The 14463-nt window shown below is 48.6% G+C and overlaps 1 pseudogene; it reads left to right on the forward strand.

The window, feature by feature from the left end:
• The first annotated feature begins 547 nt into the window (after positions 1–547).
• LOC123826363 overlaps positions 548–14463 on the forward strand; it is a 28527-nt pseudogene continuing 14611 nt past the window's right edge.

The following is a 14463-nucleotide window of genomic DNA, read 5'->3' on the forward strand; positions in this document are numbered from 1 at the left end:
TGCGGGCCAGGTCCCCAGTTAGGGGTGCTCGAGAGGCAACCACACATTGATGTTTCTCTCCTTTCTTCTTCATGTCCCCTGCCTCTAAAAATAAATAAATATTAAAAAAGGAAAAAAAAAAGAGGGGCCCAGGACAGGACCGCTGAGAAGGGAGAACCTATCACAGAGCCTCCAGAGCTGGGAGAAGCGGGATCCCCACTTCCCAGGAAAGTGCAGACACCCGATGTTCTCTATGCTTGAGCAGCCAGGCTCAGAGGGCTGGCGCAGTGTGACTGAACTCAGAAGAAACTGGAGTTCTGCACATATTGGCCTTGCCTTTGAAAAACAGCAGAGGAGGGTTTGTGTCACTGAGCTCTGCTTTAAGAAAGTGAATGTATCCCTTGCTTATCAGCACTTTTGGTGTGAACATGTGTGGAGCCCTGTGATGTGTTTTGAGAAACTGAGGGACACAGAGGCAGTCAGGACACTGAGGAGAAAGCGCTGTGGTGAGGCAAGGGCAGGGAGACTCAGACTCATCCCGGCCAGAGCAGCAGAGTGGGAGGCCACAATGAGCGGGCCCCAGAAACAGAGTGGCTGCGTGCACGCCCTGCCTGTCTGCATGACACCAGGAGAGCTGACTGGTTTCCAGCATCCCCAGGAACCAGCAGTGGAAGTGGGGGCCCTCTTGCACCTGCCCTATGGCACACATCCTATGGGTACTGTGGGCCAGGCCTTTACCCCCGGTCAGCAGCCTGGCCCACATGAGGCATTTGGTGGAAACAGCAAAGGGGCAATCATGGGTGGTCTGCAGCCCCTGAGCAGGGGGGAGCAGTGGACCCAAGAGGAGGCGGGCACAGCCGGGGAGCTCTTGAACCAGCCAGAATGGAAGGCGAGTCCGAGACAAGTGGGGCCAGGGCCTGAGCAGTGGAAAGAGGGCTGTGTTGCAGGGTGGTGAGGACAAGCCTCCCGTCCCCCCTCACTGCCTGGGGGGTCCTTTCGCCCCCAATCCCAACCCTCACGGTCTTGGAGGAAACCTGTTGTCTCCTTCATGCCCATGCGGAGATGGGCTGCCTGGCTTGTTTGTGCCAGTGACCACACACACAAAAAGGTCAGAGTAAAGAGAGAATGGAAATCAGAAAGAAAGGCTTAGAATAAAATTCAAAACTTACCTGCCAGATGGGAGGGCCACAGTCTGGGGACAGAGGAGAAGAGCTGCTCAGTAATTAAGTCAAAGAGTGTCTGTACCTGCTGGAGACTGTGACAGGCGTAGGGTCAGGGGCCTCTCCAAGAACAGTGAGGTCTCTCCCTGACCAGTGTGGCTCGGTTGGTTGGGTGTTGTCCCGCAAAGCAAAAGGTCGCCACTTGATTCCTGCTCATGGCACATGTGTGTGTGTTGCGGGCCCGGTCCCTGCTTGGTGCGTGTATGAGAGGTAACCAGTAGATGTTTCTCTCCCTCTCTCCCTCCCTTCCCCTCTCTCTAAAAATAAAATAATAAAACTTTTTAAAAAAAGGAACAGTGAAGTCTGGAATGGGGTAAGACTTGGGAGAAACAAGAGGAGAATTTACTTCCTGAACGGCCAGGAGCCTTGGAGGGAGTGCAGCTGGGTTTCAGGGCACAAATGGGCTACACAGAGCACCTGGCAGCCTCCCCGCCGGGCAGGGCTGGGATGGAGCCAGCAGGGCAGACTGAGACCAGAGTCAGAGGCCAGTGGGCAGAGTCCCCCACGGACGGTGCATCTAGGGTGTTCCTTCAGGGGAACGCGCAAGGGAGTGTGGGACAGAAAAGAGCTGTGCCCCAGCCCAGAGCCCAGGAAGGGAAGGTCTGGCTTCCTTGGGAGGTGAGCTTCCCGGCCCCTCCCTGCCCCTCACCGCGTGCCCCGAGTTGGCACACAGACTGTCCTGGCCTGGCGGTCTCAGCGGAGAGAACGCTGAGAAGCACGGCCTCGGCCACCACCCATCTCTGCCTGGCCCGGGTCTGACTTCAGGGAACAACTGAGAACCTTGAGCGAGGCGGTGAGGACAAGGCCTGCGGGCGTACGGGCAGGAGAGACTTGGCCAAAGGCCCTCCTTGTTCACTGGGAGCTCCAGAAATCTCCTGAAGGCTGGCAAGCGAGCAAGAGACTGCAGGGCTACCTGACAAATGACAAAGTAGGGAATGTTAGAAATGATGTCACACCGCCGTGCAAGTGCCAGGGAAACGGGTCCATGCCTTCCATTCGCTGCAGATGCTATTTGCACTCTTCTATTTATTTTTACATTCTAAAAAAAAGAAAAGAAAAGAAAAAAATCCTCCACATCACATAGGCACTTTTCATCCATTTGTAATGCTCTCCCTCTGGGGCACCATATATTTCTTTTATGTTATTATCATATTAGAGAACCTAATACGTTTTCTCCCCTTGCTTCCAGAGTGCGAGGCTCACAGATGCTTTCCAAAGCAGGACGGAAGACCGCATGGGAAGTAAAGGGTGGGAGCCAGTGGTTTATGACATCTAATAGAACTGCCCGTAGGTAAAATTTCTACATCTATTTTGGAGAGAATGCTAATGAGAAAAGACTGTGCCCCTTAGCTTCTACTGTTCTATTTAGAGGAAAAGCCATAGTGATGGGGAAGGGACACTGACGCCAAAGTCCAAAAAGAAGGCTTTTGAATTCTACACTGCGATGCCCTTACTCCAGGACTTCGGACAAGTCATTTAGACTTTCTATGCCTCAGTTTCCTCCTCTGCCAAATGGGAAGAGGAAAGCCTGTCCTGCCCTCTGCACAGAATGGTTTTCACAGGTAGAGAAGCACAGGTTCTCCTCTGTTACCCCTGCAATGCGAGTGAGCTCTAACCACAAAATTGTTAAAATTTACACAAGTTGTCAGTGGAATTATTACTTAAGGAAAGTATTCACTTCTGTATTCATTTAACATATATTGAATTCATTTAACATTCATTTCATGTCATTGTTAATTCATCATCATTTAGTGTGTGTCTGGCCCTGTGCTAAAGCATTGGAAATAGGGCAGTGAAGCCCCCCAAATGCAATTCTACTTCTTATCTAAAGGGCCTCAGCTTTGGAGCCCAATTGTTGTGGGTTCAAACCAAGTTTACGATCTGTGTAAGCTGGGGAACATTGCATAGACCCTGTGAAAGCGAGGTTCTCTGTCTTTAAAGGAATGACAGCCACAGACAGAGCACCCGGCAAGTACTAGCTACTGTTGCTGCCATATGCACCAGCAGCGCTGTTTCTTCATGGAGACACATTTAGAGGTTGACAGGATGGCTTATTCCCCAGGCTCCCCAGTGGATGCAGTGACCCTCCCTCCATTCCTCCCGGCTGGTTTGTCTGGATCTCGCCCAACAGGTGAACCTCTGCTGCCTCCACTTTCAGAAGGACAGACTTGCCAGTGAAGTAAACCAGGATGCACCATGCATGCTCCGGAGAGCAGGATTTCAGAGAACAGGAAGGTCACTGCGGCTGGTGGACACTGAGGTGGCCGGGCTCCTTGCACACAGCAGGGCTCAGCACACTCAGCCAAAAGGACAAACCAATAAATGAAGGTCCGGCCTGAGCTAGGCCTTTCCTGGAAACCACAGTTATAAACTTCTGCATTTGCTGTGCATGCACAGGGTGCCAGCTACACTCTGAGCCTGTGAGAAGGGTCTTGACCAACTCCAGCAATAGGCTTGGGACTCACCGCCAGGTATGGGTTACCTTCTGGGGAGATTCAAGGCTCATCCTGTGAAATCATATGGTTATGGTGTCAGCTCAAAACGGCAAAATGTCAACCTGCAGATAAGAGAGTTTGTAGATTAATTTGAAAACATTGAAGCTGGGCAAGCCCTTTAGGGCAGAGTATGTCTTGGAGGCCGAGTTCCCCTTCCTTACTGTAACCCATAAAACCTTATCAAACACCACTCTTTTCTGTCTTGCTCTCTTCTGACCCACAGGGAAGCTCCCCTTCCTCCAGACTTCACCGGGCATGGTCTCGCCAGGCTCCCTGAAATGAAAGGATCTCCACCTTCCCTCTCCAGGCCTTTCACCTGCACAAGCCTTCTAGCTGGAGGCCATTCTAACCTTTTCTAACTGGCCCCCCTCACACACCTCTGTTAGTCACTCCACTTCCCAGAGAGTAAAGCTGACTCCTTAGCCTGGCACTCGAAAATGCTTTCCAGTCTTTGCCTCGGCTTATCTCTAGCTACTACTCCATCAGTATTTCTTAGCCCAGACTGCTGCCTCACCTCCCTTTCCTACGACTCTGTTGAGACCACCCCCTCCACGGGGCATGCCCTCTTGCCGGCTCCTGCCCATCGCTGCTCCACCCACCCTTCCAGGGGTAGCTCAGGGGTCTTTTCTCCTTAGATGCACCCATTTCTCACCTCAAGTGTTAAGACTGAACTACATTTTTGATACTTCTTTATACTGCAGGTCTTTTAAATAATAAATCTTTTTTAAAAAACCCTGGTTGCAAATTCTGTGAGATTCGGAACTGAATCATGTATGGTTTTGGGTACCCTGAGGTTCCTACTAAGATATTCTTAATATTGAGGGTATGTAATAAATATTTGTTGGATAAATTAATATTTAATTACTTCATAAAAGTCTCCCTATTTGTCATGGAAATGCCCTTTCTCTTCCACAGTCACAATATGTCAATATCTCAGAAGCTTCTGCTGATCTCATTTTCTTGAGCACAGCTATTAATAATTTGCTTTAAATGCCCATTTAAGTGCCCAGCATGAAGATAAGAGGTCTGCTTTCCTGTTGATGCTCACACTCAGCCATAATTACCTGTCAGAAGAGGCATGAAGAGGTGTGCAGGGGAAAGCTCAGAAGGTCGGATGTGCCGCCTCCAGATCCTGAAATGGGGGCAATTATCAGCAGCCTTGAGTGCAGGGGGTGTTGGGGGCAGAGTTAATCAAGTGTGAGGAAGCCATTTGTTCTGAATGTCATAGAATTCCCTCTCCCTCCCTCATCCCAATACACACACACACACACACACACACACACACACAGTCCCTGCTGGGAGGGAGGGTCCCCGAATGCACGGGTCTAGAGCTAACCAAAGTCAGCTTGCTCATTCAAGGACCAGGACTCAAAAACCCACAAAAGTCAGATGGATATTTTTTCCAAAACCTGAGATTCTCAACCTAATTCAACACTTGATTCACTGCGCAGGGTCATTATCATGAACACTAGTTATTGTGTTGTGCAGTCATACTGCAGTTTCCTCAGAAGCTCTGTGTCTTCCCCTCTCAATTGTTAAAATACTTGTTTCTGTGTTTGCTTGTCATAGTTTTCCAGTCTCATTGCGACTCTCAGATTCTCTGTGGTCATCAGGGAGCCGAGAGCCTGCAGAAGTGCCCTGCCCCCTCAGCCCAGACCTACTTGCAAAGGCCCTAAAACTAACTCACCAAGCTGGTCAGGGCTCTGCCAGGGCAAGATGCGTGTTATTAAAGTAGAGAGCTAGGGGTCCTTGCTGCCTTTATTCTAGAAGGTCTAAGGGCTTTCCTGCTTGCTTTCTGGTCCCTAGAAAGTTCCAGTTGTAAGTAAAGAAATCCCAGTTCCAAATGAAGACGGTAGGCAAGCCCTACAGCAGTGTATCATCTGTGCTTTGTGATCAGCAACTTAGTTTCAGCACAACAGCATCATTCATTGCACTAAATTAATGCCACTAATTTGAGTTTTATGGGTTTTGTAGATTTTATTATATTCAGTTGGAAATTTGTTTTGGCTTTATAGCTGTACATGAGCTTATATGTATTTAAGTGGCATTATAATAATAAAGCCAAACTGGAGATTCATAAAAATTTTTCTCATTCTTGCCTTGCAAAATCTTCCTTGCTTTGTACCACATGCCTGTCACTCGACCTGCTCATTGGGAAGGCTTGTCCTTGACTCTCTTCTTGCCTAGTGGTTGCTATTGATGCAAAGTGACTGGCAATAAACACTCATGCCAAAGAAAGCACTAATGGGCCACAGGGGAACTAAGTTAAAGTCTATAAAGGAGTCACACAGATAATCCAGAATATATTGATATTCGTTTTTTTGTTAAACTGCCATCAAAATATCCATGTAACTTTTTTAAAAATTAAACTTATTCTGAGGTAACTGTAGACTGACATGCAGTTACAAGAAATAATACAGAGACACCCAAGTACCCCCATCTGGGTTCCCTGATGGTGAACTGCACTGAGATGTTATTGCAGTGTAACAATACCACACCCACGGAACGGATGTTGACAACATCCACGACAAAACCTATCTTCGATTTTATCAGTTTGACGTGCACTTTACATTTGTATTTTGTGTGTGTATGTGTTTTGTTCTATGCAATTGTATCGTGTGTAGTTTCCACCTCTGCAGCCAAGATCTAGACCAACTCCATCATGACAAGGGTCCCTAGGACACCCTTTTGTAAACACACACATCTCCTCCTGTGCTGCGCCCACCCCCGAGCCCCTGGCAACCACTCACCTGTTCTCCATCTTTATGGTTTGGTCACTTCGAAAATGTTATGTAAATCACAGCATCTTTGTGGGATTGGCTTTTATACTCATATAATTCCCTAATGACCCATCCAAAGTGCAGTGTGTATCGACAGTTTGTCCTTTTTCATTGCTGAGTAGTATTCCGTGTTTGGGCTACACTGCAGTGTGTTTAACCATGCACCTGTTGAAGCACATCTGGATTGTTTCAAGTTTTGGGCTATTAAAATTAATCTTCTATGAACATCTGTATACAGGTTTTTGTGTAAACATAAATTTTTATTTCTCGGGGATGAATGCCTAAGAGTGAGAGTGTTGGGTAATAAGGTAATTGTATGTTTTGTTTTATATGAAACTGCCAAACTTTTCCAGAGCACCAGCACCATTTCACTCAATATAACATTTAAAAATTGTCACCAGGAACTGTGGACTCCAGTTTGCAGACCACGAATTTGGTGACTGACACCGGATAACTAAAAAAATCAGCCAGGTGTCCTTGAAGATATAAAAAGGGGAGTGACTAGTTCTGGATGGACAAAAAAATGAACTGTTTTATGAACAGATACTGGAAAAATTTAACAGTTTCGAGGAATCTTCTGCCTCCCAGAGGACGGAGTCTTGAATTTTGAGGCAGTGTCCCTTACAGGAAGCACATTCTCGATGGCCTTTGGCTATTCAAGTGTAAAACCAGTCCCCACTTCCTCAGGTCGGGAGGTCGACCCACCTCTGGAAGTAGATGCGCAGGTGAAGAGCAGGAGGGCGGCATGGCTATGTCTGCGGGATGTGCCTCTCGGTCTACACCTGCCTCCGCAGCCCCAGCTCCGGTCCCTCTCTGGCCAGGTCACTTCACAGGCCCTGAACACATGGTCACGCATTTCTGTAAAACATCTGGGAGTATGCTATGCTATTTCAGCTGCCATTGACTAAGACCATTGACTACGTCCACTCCAGACTCCCCTACATCACACCTGTTCAGGCTACACAATGGTGGGATAGCCAAGACATATATTTAGGGGAGTCGAACAAGGGAAGTAAGGGTGACGACCCATTTGGTGAGTCTGCAGTCACCCTGTGTAGATCGGTTACTGCCGGCTGCCTTGGTACAAGAATGTCTCCCAGGCACGTTCCCACCACCCCGGGCAGGCTCCCTGGCCCGGCAGTAAAGGTTAAGGACCCACGGCTGCATTGCCACGTGAACCTGTCTTAGGGCTCCCAGCAACAGGAGTATGTGGTTAGGAGGGGAAGCAAGGTTTGAAATGCACAGAGCCAGTAGCTGGTCTTTGGAAAATTCCTGGAATCACCGGAGGTGTAAAATTGGAAGCGGAGGATGCAGCTCTCATTGACCCTCATCAGAACGAACATTCCCTCATCAGGAACAGTCTTGATAATGAAGCTCACATGACTATAAACATACCACACTTTCTCTTTTTTGATAAGTTTTTATCAGCATCTCGGTGTTTATGAGGCATAAATCTGTAAAATAGTACCCACATGGAGCGTGTCCCTGTGTTGCATGTTTTCTGAGCCCCAGCACATTAGATCCCATTTCAATGCAGCTAATACATCTTGTCCTGATGAGGTCTGTGGTTCCAGATGAAGGAAATTTTGATCAATCATGCTCAAGGAAATTATGCTCATTTGAAATGATGCCAAATAGTATTTTCTTTCTATTCTCCCTATAGAATAGGCTAGAGATCCTTCCCATTATTGATCAGCCTGGGGTATGCTGGGCAGGGGACAGCCTGGCAGCCACTCCAGTGAGTGGCCCTGTGTGGGTTCTTGAGGACAGTCCTGGCCCTGTGAGCCCCGTGAGCCACCTCATCCTTAGGACTTGTCAGTTGCTGTTGGGGGCACTTCCCCCACATTGGCCCAGGACCTCAGGAAGGCCTGGGGTGCACTGCCCCACGTCAGCTGTTCTGTGGGGACTCACACGAGGGCTGCCAATGCTGAGGCCTGCAGCTTAGGGAAAGCAGTGTCTCCTGAGGCCAGATCTTCCCACAGTGGGAGGCAGGGACCCAGCGCTGTGGTCAAGAGGCTGTGCCGGAGGCTGTGGAAGGTTCTGCCCCAAGCTCAAGTGAGCATGTGCAGCGGGCCCCTCAGGCTCGGCTGTGAGATAGTCAGAGAGATCCAATGTACGTGCAAGAAGCTAGTGGGGCTTCTACAATCCTAGTGCCCAGGCTGCTTCCAGACAAGTCAAGTCAGGGGTAGGATGTGTAGCCCTGTTGTGTAGGGCCCTGACAGTGGTGGGAAATATCAGCCTTCCCCTCGTTTCAGCTGCCTCTGTCTTGTTCAGCTTCCCAAAGCTGCCTTCCTCGATGTTTCCTCCCTCCGCCCCTGCCAGCCCCACCTCAGCAGTCCAAACAGGAGGGGGAAGTGATTCCGGTCACCGGGCCTCCACACCCTGCTCCAAGCTGAGTGGCCGTGGCTGACTACTTCATGCCCCCAAGTCCCACTCACTGCCTTTCATGCCAGTGACTGTCACAAAACTCTCATGCGTGCACGGCCAGCCCTCCTCGCCCAGGCACCCCACTCACCCCTGCTCCGGTTCTGGCCCATGGGTGACATTCCATGGCTGAGGTCCTGCTGCCTCTGCTCCAGAGGGCCTCTTGACCCCAAGTCCAGGGTCCCATTAACATTTGGGCAGAGAGCCCTCAGGGGCCTCCCCCAGTGTCTGAGCACTGACCACCCTAGACACTAGGTCTCTAATCGCTGGCAGCTGCCCTTGTCTGAATCATGCCCGAGCTGGCCACACGTTTTGGAGAGAACCTTCTCTGCCTGGTAGATCTTCTGTCCCCTGCCAGACCTCTGTCACGGCACAGGGCTCGTGCCAGGACCTGGGACTTCCGACCTACTCAAGGGGTCGCTGTGCTTCATCTTCGGCTCAGAGTGGTGGCAGAAAGGCCAGGGGAATGGGAGTCAGGAGCTGGGCACTTTTGCGCTGCCTGTGCCAATGAATTCGGTTCCCATTGCTGCTGTTGACAAAATACCACTAGCTTGATGACTTAAAACAACACAGATTTATTTTCTTCCAGGTCTGGACGTCAGAAGTCCAACATGAGTTTCACAGAGCTACAATCGAAGTATTGGCGGAGCTGCGTCTCCTCTAGCGGTTACAGGGGTGAATGTGTTTCCTCGTCTTTTTCAGTTTCTGGAAGTCACCTGCATTCCGCAGCTCATGGCCCGTCATGGACACCTGCTGTCACAGCTTCCTGTTTAACTCTGGCCCCCTTGCCTCCTTCTCATGAAGACCCCGTGATGACCCATGGATAACCCAGGATATTCTCCCCACCTCAGAAGCCTTAACTTAATGACATCTAAAAAGCCCCTTTTGCCACATATTAGGAGGTTCTAGGGATCAGAATGTGGCTATGTTGGAGGCCATTTTCTGCTTATGACAACCCCTAGTGTGCTGTGCAATCCTGACCACACCACCCAACTCTCTGAGCCTGCCTTACCTTGTGTGTTATGGAGAAATGAACTAATGCATGCCTTTCAGCTCTGAGATTCTATGACTCTGTGACCCAGGGCTCACCAGCATACATACGCTGGGTGAGAAGGGGGCTCAGGTCAAGCGGCACCTCTCTGGCGGTGGCGGGGACACCCCCAGGGGGAGAGCCAGACAGCGTGGGGCTGAGACCAGGGCCCGGCCTGCAGCCTCCAGAGTGTTTCCCTGCCCAGACTAACCAAGGGCGTTACGTTTTATTCTGAAGAAACCCAGGGCAACATCTGAAATATTTTTAGGGAATTATGTTTTCTGCTTTTTCATTCCTCTTTACTTGAATGAAGCTCTTAAAGCAAAAGCTCTTCTTCCTGGATTGAGATTTGTAAATTTGGTCCTCTACACATTGTTTATTTTCTCTTAGATGCTTCACTTAGCTAACATAACATTGTCATCCTCTATAATCTTTGCTGCCAGCCATGCTCAGTGGAATGGCCCCTTTCCCTCCCTCAGTGACATCCTAGCAGAGCTCAGGCCTACTCTCAGCACGGTCCATTTAGCCTCCAGCAAGGTTCCCTCCCCCTATCCGACCAGGCCCCTTTGAGGTGTCAGGGGTGTGGGGGAGTCTGCTTGGAGGCCTTGCTTCTCCTCCCTCCCTCTGCTGGGTCTGCGCTCAGGGGAAAGGGGTGGGTGATATAGAAGAATGGGCTGGAAGGAGCTGGACAAGAGGTCTCCCCTGTTCAGTGCCTCAAGGGCAACCCTGCTAACTGTTAGTATCATCTGAGGGGCTTATCCAAATGCCGGCTGTCTCCGGAGACTTAGGCAAGCTTCCTCCAGGCTGGCAGGACCTCCCTGCTGGCCCTTCCCTCACCTGGGAATGTGGCAAGCCTGCCATGCTCAGTCTCTTCCCACCTCACCCCAGGTCCGGCCTCCATGAGCTTCCTCGTTTCTACCTGCCTGGCTCAGTAAGTGACTCAATGACCACAACCCAGGGGAACTTCCACCATTTCGGCCACAAGGAAGAGCAGGCCTTTGGGCTGCCCCACTCTTTACCACAGCAGCTCCCATAGGCTCTCGGCCTCCTACCCAACAAGTGTGCTGCATATGCGAACACCAGAGCAGGGAATGGCATGCCAGTTGTCCCTTCTTCCAATCATTCATTCACTCAACAAACACTGAGGTCCTGGGAATGTAGAAAACACATACAATCTTACTCTCGTGGAACTTACACATAAGTAAATGATATACTCAAAGGGAAGGGGAGAAGTGATTGAGTAAGGTAATTGGGATAAAAGGTGCCAGTGGCAAGGGATAAAATGAGGTGTTCTGCGAAGGCCTCATGAAGAAGGTGAGATCTGAGCAAAGACTCGAAGAAGGGGAGGAGGTAGGCCCGTGGATACCTTGGAGAAGAACGTGCAGGGCACAGGGAGCTGATGCAAAGGCCCTGAGGCAGGAGCTTGTGCAGGATGTTTGAAGAACAGTGAGGAGGCTTGGGCGGTTGGGGCAGAGTAAACAAGAGGAGCAGTAGGAGGTGAGGTTGGAGAGGTAAGAGGGTAGAAAAAGGGATAAAGGACTGTATAGGCTACCAGAAAGTCTCTGAATTCAATGGGAAGACACTGGAGGGGACTGGACAGAAGAGCGATGTGATATGGCCTTGACAGGATCCCTCTAGCTGCTCCATGACACAGACTATATGGAAGCAAGGGCAGAAGCAGGGAGACTAGTTAGGCAGCAGCTGAGCGACCCAGGTAAGGCATGATAGTGGCTTTCACCAGCAGGGTAGCAATGTAGATGGTGAGAAATGGTCGGATTCCTGATGTATTTTGAAGTAGAGCCAACAAAATTTCCTGCCCAATTCCTTGAGAAGTGTGGGGGAGTGAGAGAAGTCAAGATTTTTGAGCTGAGCAACATGAAAGACGGAGTTGCCATTAACTGAGGTGGGAGGAGGAAGAGCAGATTGGGTAGGAGGAGGGAGAGCATGCTAAGTTTGGATGTGTTCAGCCTGAGATGTCTATTAGGCATTCAGGTGGAGGTACCAGGGACGCAGTGGGTGTATGTCAGGGGAGAAGTCCAGCTTAGACGTCTAAGTTAAAGAGCCATTGGCATTGAAAGCCACGGGACATGGAACAGAATAAAGAGCTCAGAAATAGGCCCACACACATCTAGTCAATTGATGTTTGACAAAGAAGTAAATTCAATTACGTCGAGAAAGATAGTCTTTTTAACAAATAGTGCTAGAACAACTGGATGTCCATATTTTAAAAAAGTGAACTTAGACACAGACTTCTTATATCTGTCATAAAAATTAACTCAAAACAGATCACAGACCAATATGTAATAAAATGCAAAACCATAAAACTTCTAGGAGAAAATCTTTGACCTTGGGTACAATGATGAATGTTCAATTGCAACACCAAGAACATGATCCAGTACAGCCATACCACCCTGAATGCTCCTGATCTTGTCTGATCCTGGAAGCTAAGCAGGGTTAGGCTTGGTTAGTACTTGGATGGGAGAACACAGTCCATGAAAAAACAACTGATATGCTGGACTTCATTACAGTTAAGTTGTGAGACTGGATAAGATCACCAAGGGAGAAAGTGCGGAGAAAGGAGAGAAGAGGTCTGAGGCCAGAGCCCATTGGGCCCTCTGACATTTCCAGCATCTCCAAGAACAATTCCCTTGAACTTCCATTGTCTGAGGATGGGATGGGTTGGAGACACAAATCTGGAAGTCAGCAGAGACAGTATTTAATATATCCACTGACCTGTGTGAGATCACCTGGAGGATGCCTCAGGCAGAAGAGAGAAGAGGTGGGGAAGCAAGACTTGGGACTCTCCAACATTTAAATATGTTAGAGATGTGATCTGCAGCAGCCGGCTCAGCAAGCTGAATAAGGAGCAGTGGGACAGATGAAGAGCAAGAGACATTGCTGTTGCAGAGGCCAGAAGGAAGTGTTCCCAGCAAGAATGATCGACATGTCGAACGCAGAGGTTGAGCTATGAGAGGCTGAGAGTCGACTACGGATTGGCCACATGGAAGTCCCTGGCAATAACACCGTTGGCCATTTTGGTGGATGAGCAGATACAGAGCCCTGCCCAGAGTGGGTTCAAGAGGGAACTGAAGAAGAGGTAGCAGCAGTAACTAGAGACAATTCTATCACAGAATTGTCTGAAAAGGGAATCAGGGATAATGGGCAACATCCAATGGGGAAGTCAGATCAAAGAGAGGGTTTGTGTAAATAGCAGTAATTGCAAAAAGCGTGCACCCTGATGCAAACGGTCCAGTGGAGAGGGAAAACTTGACAGTACCAGAGAGAACGGAGAAAACTGCAGGAGCAAAGGCTCCATCCGAGAGAGGAGAGGAAGCGGTCCACACCCGGCCATCTAATACTTCAAGCAAGACTCAAATGTATCTGTGACATTCTGAGGAGTTCTAACATTGGACCAACTTCCCCACAAAGTCTGCTTTGTAATAGCAGCTCATATCCTGAGGAGCATCCAAGGGTAGAAGTTACATCAACAACATGGAATTTCAGAGCAGAAAAGACGGGTAAACAAACAAACAAACAAGACACTCCCCCTATTTTTTATGGACAGCTCTGCAGTCATCTAGCAATATAGAAGTTGGACCTTTAAGTCAGCCAGTGACTCTTATCTTTCACAGAATATACTCAAAGATGATAAGCAATAGGTAATTAACTGTATCTTTGAACACATTCACATTGTGAAATTACCAATTTTTTATTTTATGGCAATGAACATCAGCTCATTCAAAAAATAGTCAACTTTTCTATGTTTGCTCCATCCCAGGTGTGGGGCAGATGCTGTGTTTGCAAAACATCCCATTTCATTCGCCAGCACATAAAATTGTTCAGACAGAAAGTAGATTAGTGGCTGCCTGGACCTGCAGGTAAGAATGGGCTATGAATACAAATGGGCAAAGAGGTTCCTTTTTGGGGTGATGGAAATGTTCTAAAATTAGATTTGTCATACATGTACAAAATATACAAGAAAACGTTGAATTATATGTACACTTTAAACATACAATTTTATGGAATGGAAATTACATCTCATAAAACTGTTCTTTTAAAAAGGGACCGAACACTGTTCGGTGAAGACAGGGTTACGTGGGAGGACATGGAGGGGTGGGGAGGGAGGATGCTGCCACCTCTAGTTCACCTCACAGACGCCAGAGCTCGCTTTCGTGTGCTGTTAAATCTGGAAACGCCAAAGTCACCCAGCAGAAGTCAGGGCTCCTTCCACTGAGCAGCCAAGAGCTCCTCTAACAAAGCAAGGTCTGGACCTGGTGCATTTATGTGGTGGTTTAATCTATAATTACAGTAAGGCTTCACTTCACGTCATCGATAGTTTCTGTGTCCTGAAGCTAAACGACTATAATAAAACAATTTTACCATAGGCTAATTGATATAAACACGAGTTAAGTTCCTAAGGCATCTCATAGACATTATAAGGAAATGACATTGAATGAAATAATGTTATTCAAGGACCTGCCATACTTGACCATCAATCAACAAAGGTTTTTATCCGCTAATAAAGAATGCGGTGG

This window comes from Phyllostomus hastatus, unplaced genomic scaffold (genome assembly GCF_019186645.2).
Source record: "Phyllostomus hastatus isolate PE091 unplaced genomic scaffold, TTU_PhHast_1.1 phas_contig_80, whole genome shotgun sequence".
Taxonomy (NCBI): Eukaryota; Metazoa; Chordata; class Mammalia; order Chiroptera; family Phyllostomidae; genus Phyllostomus; species Phyllostomus hastatus.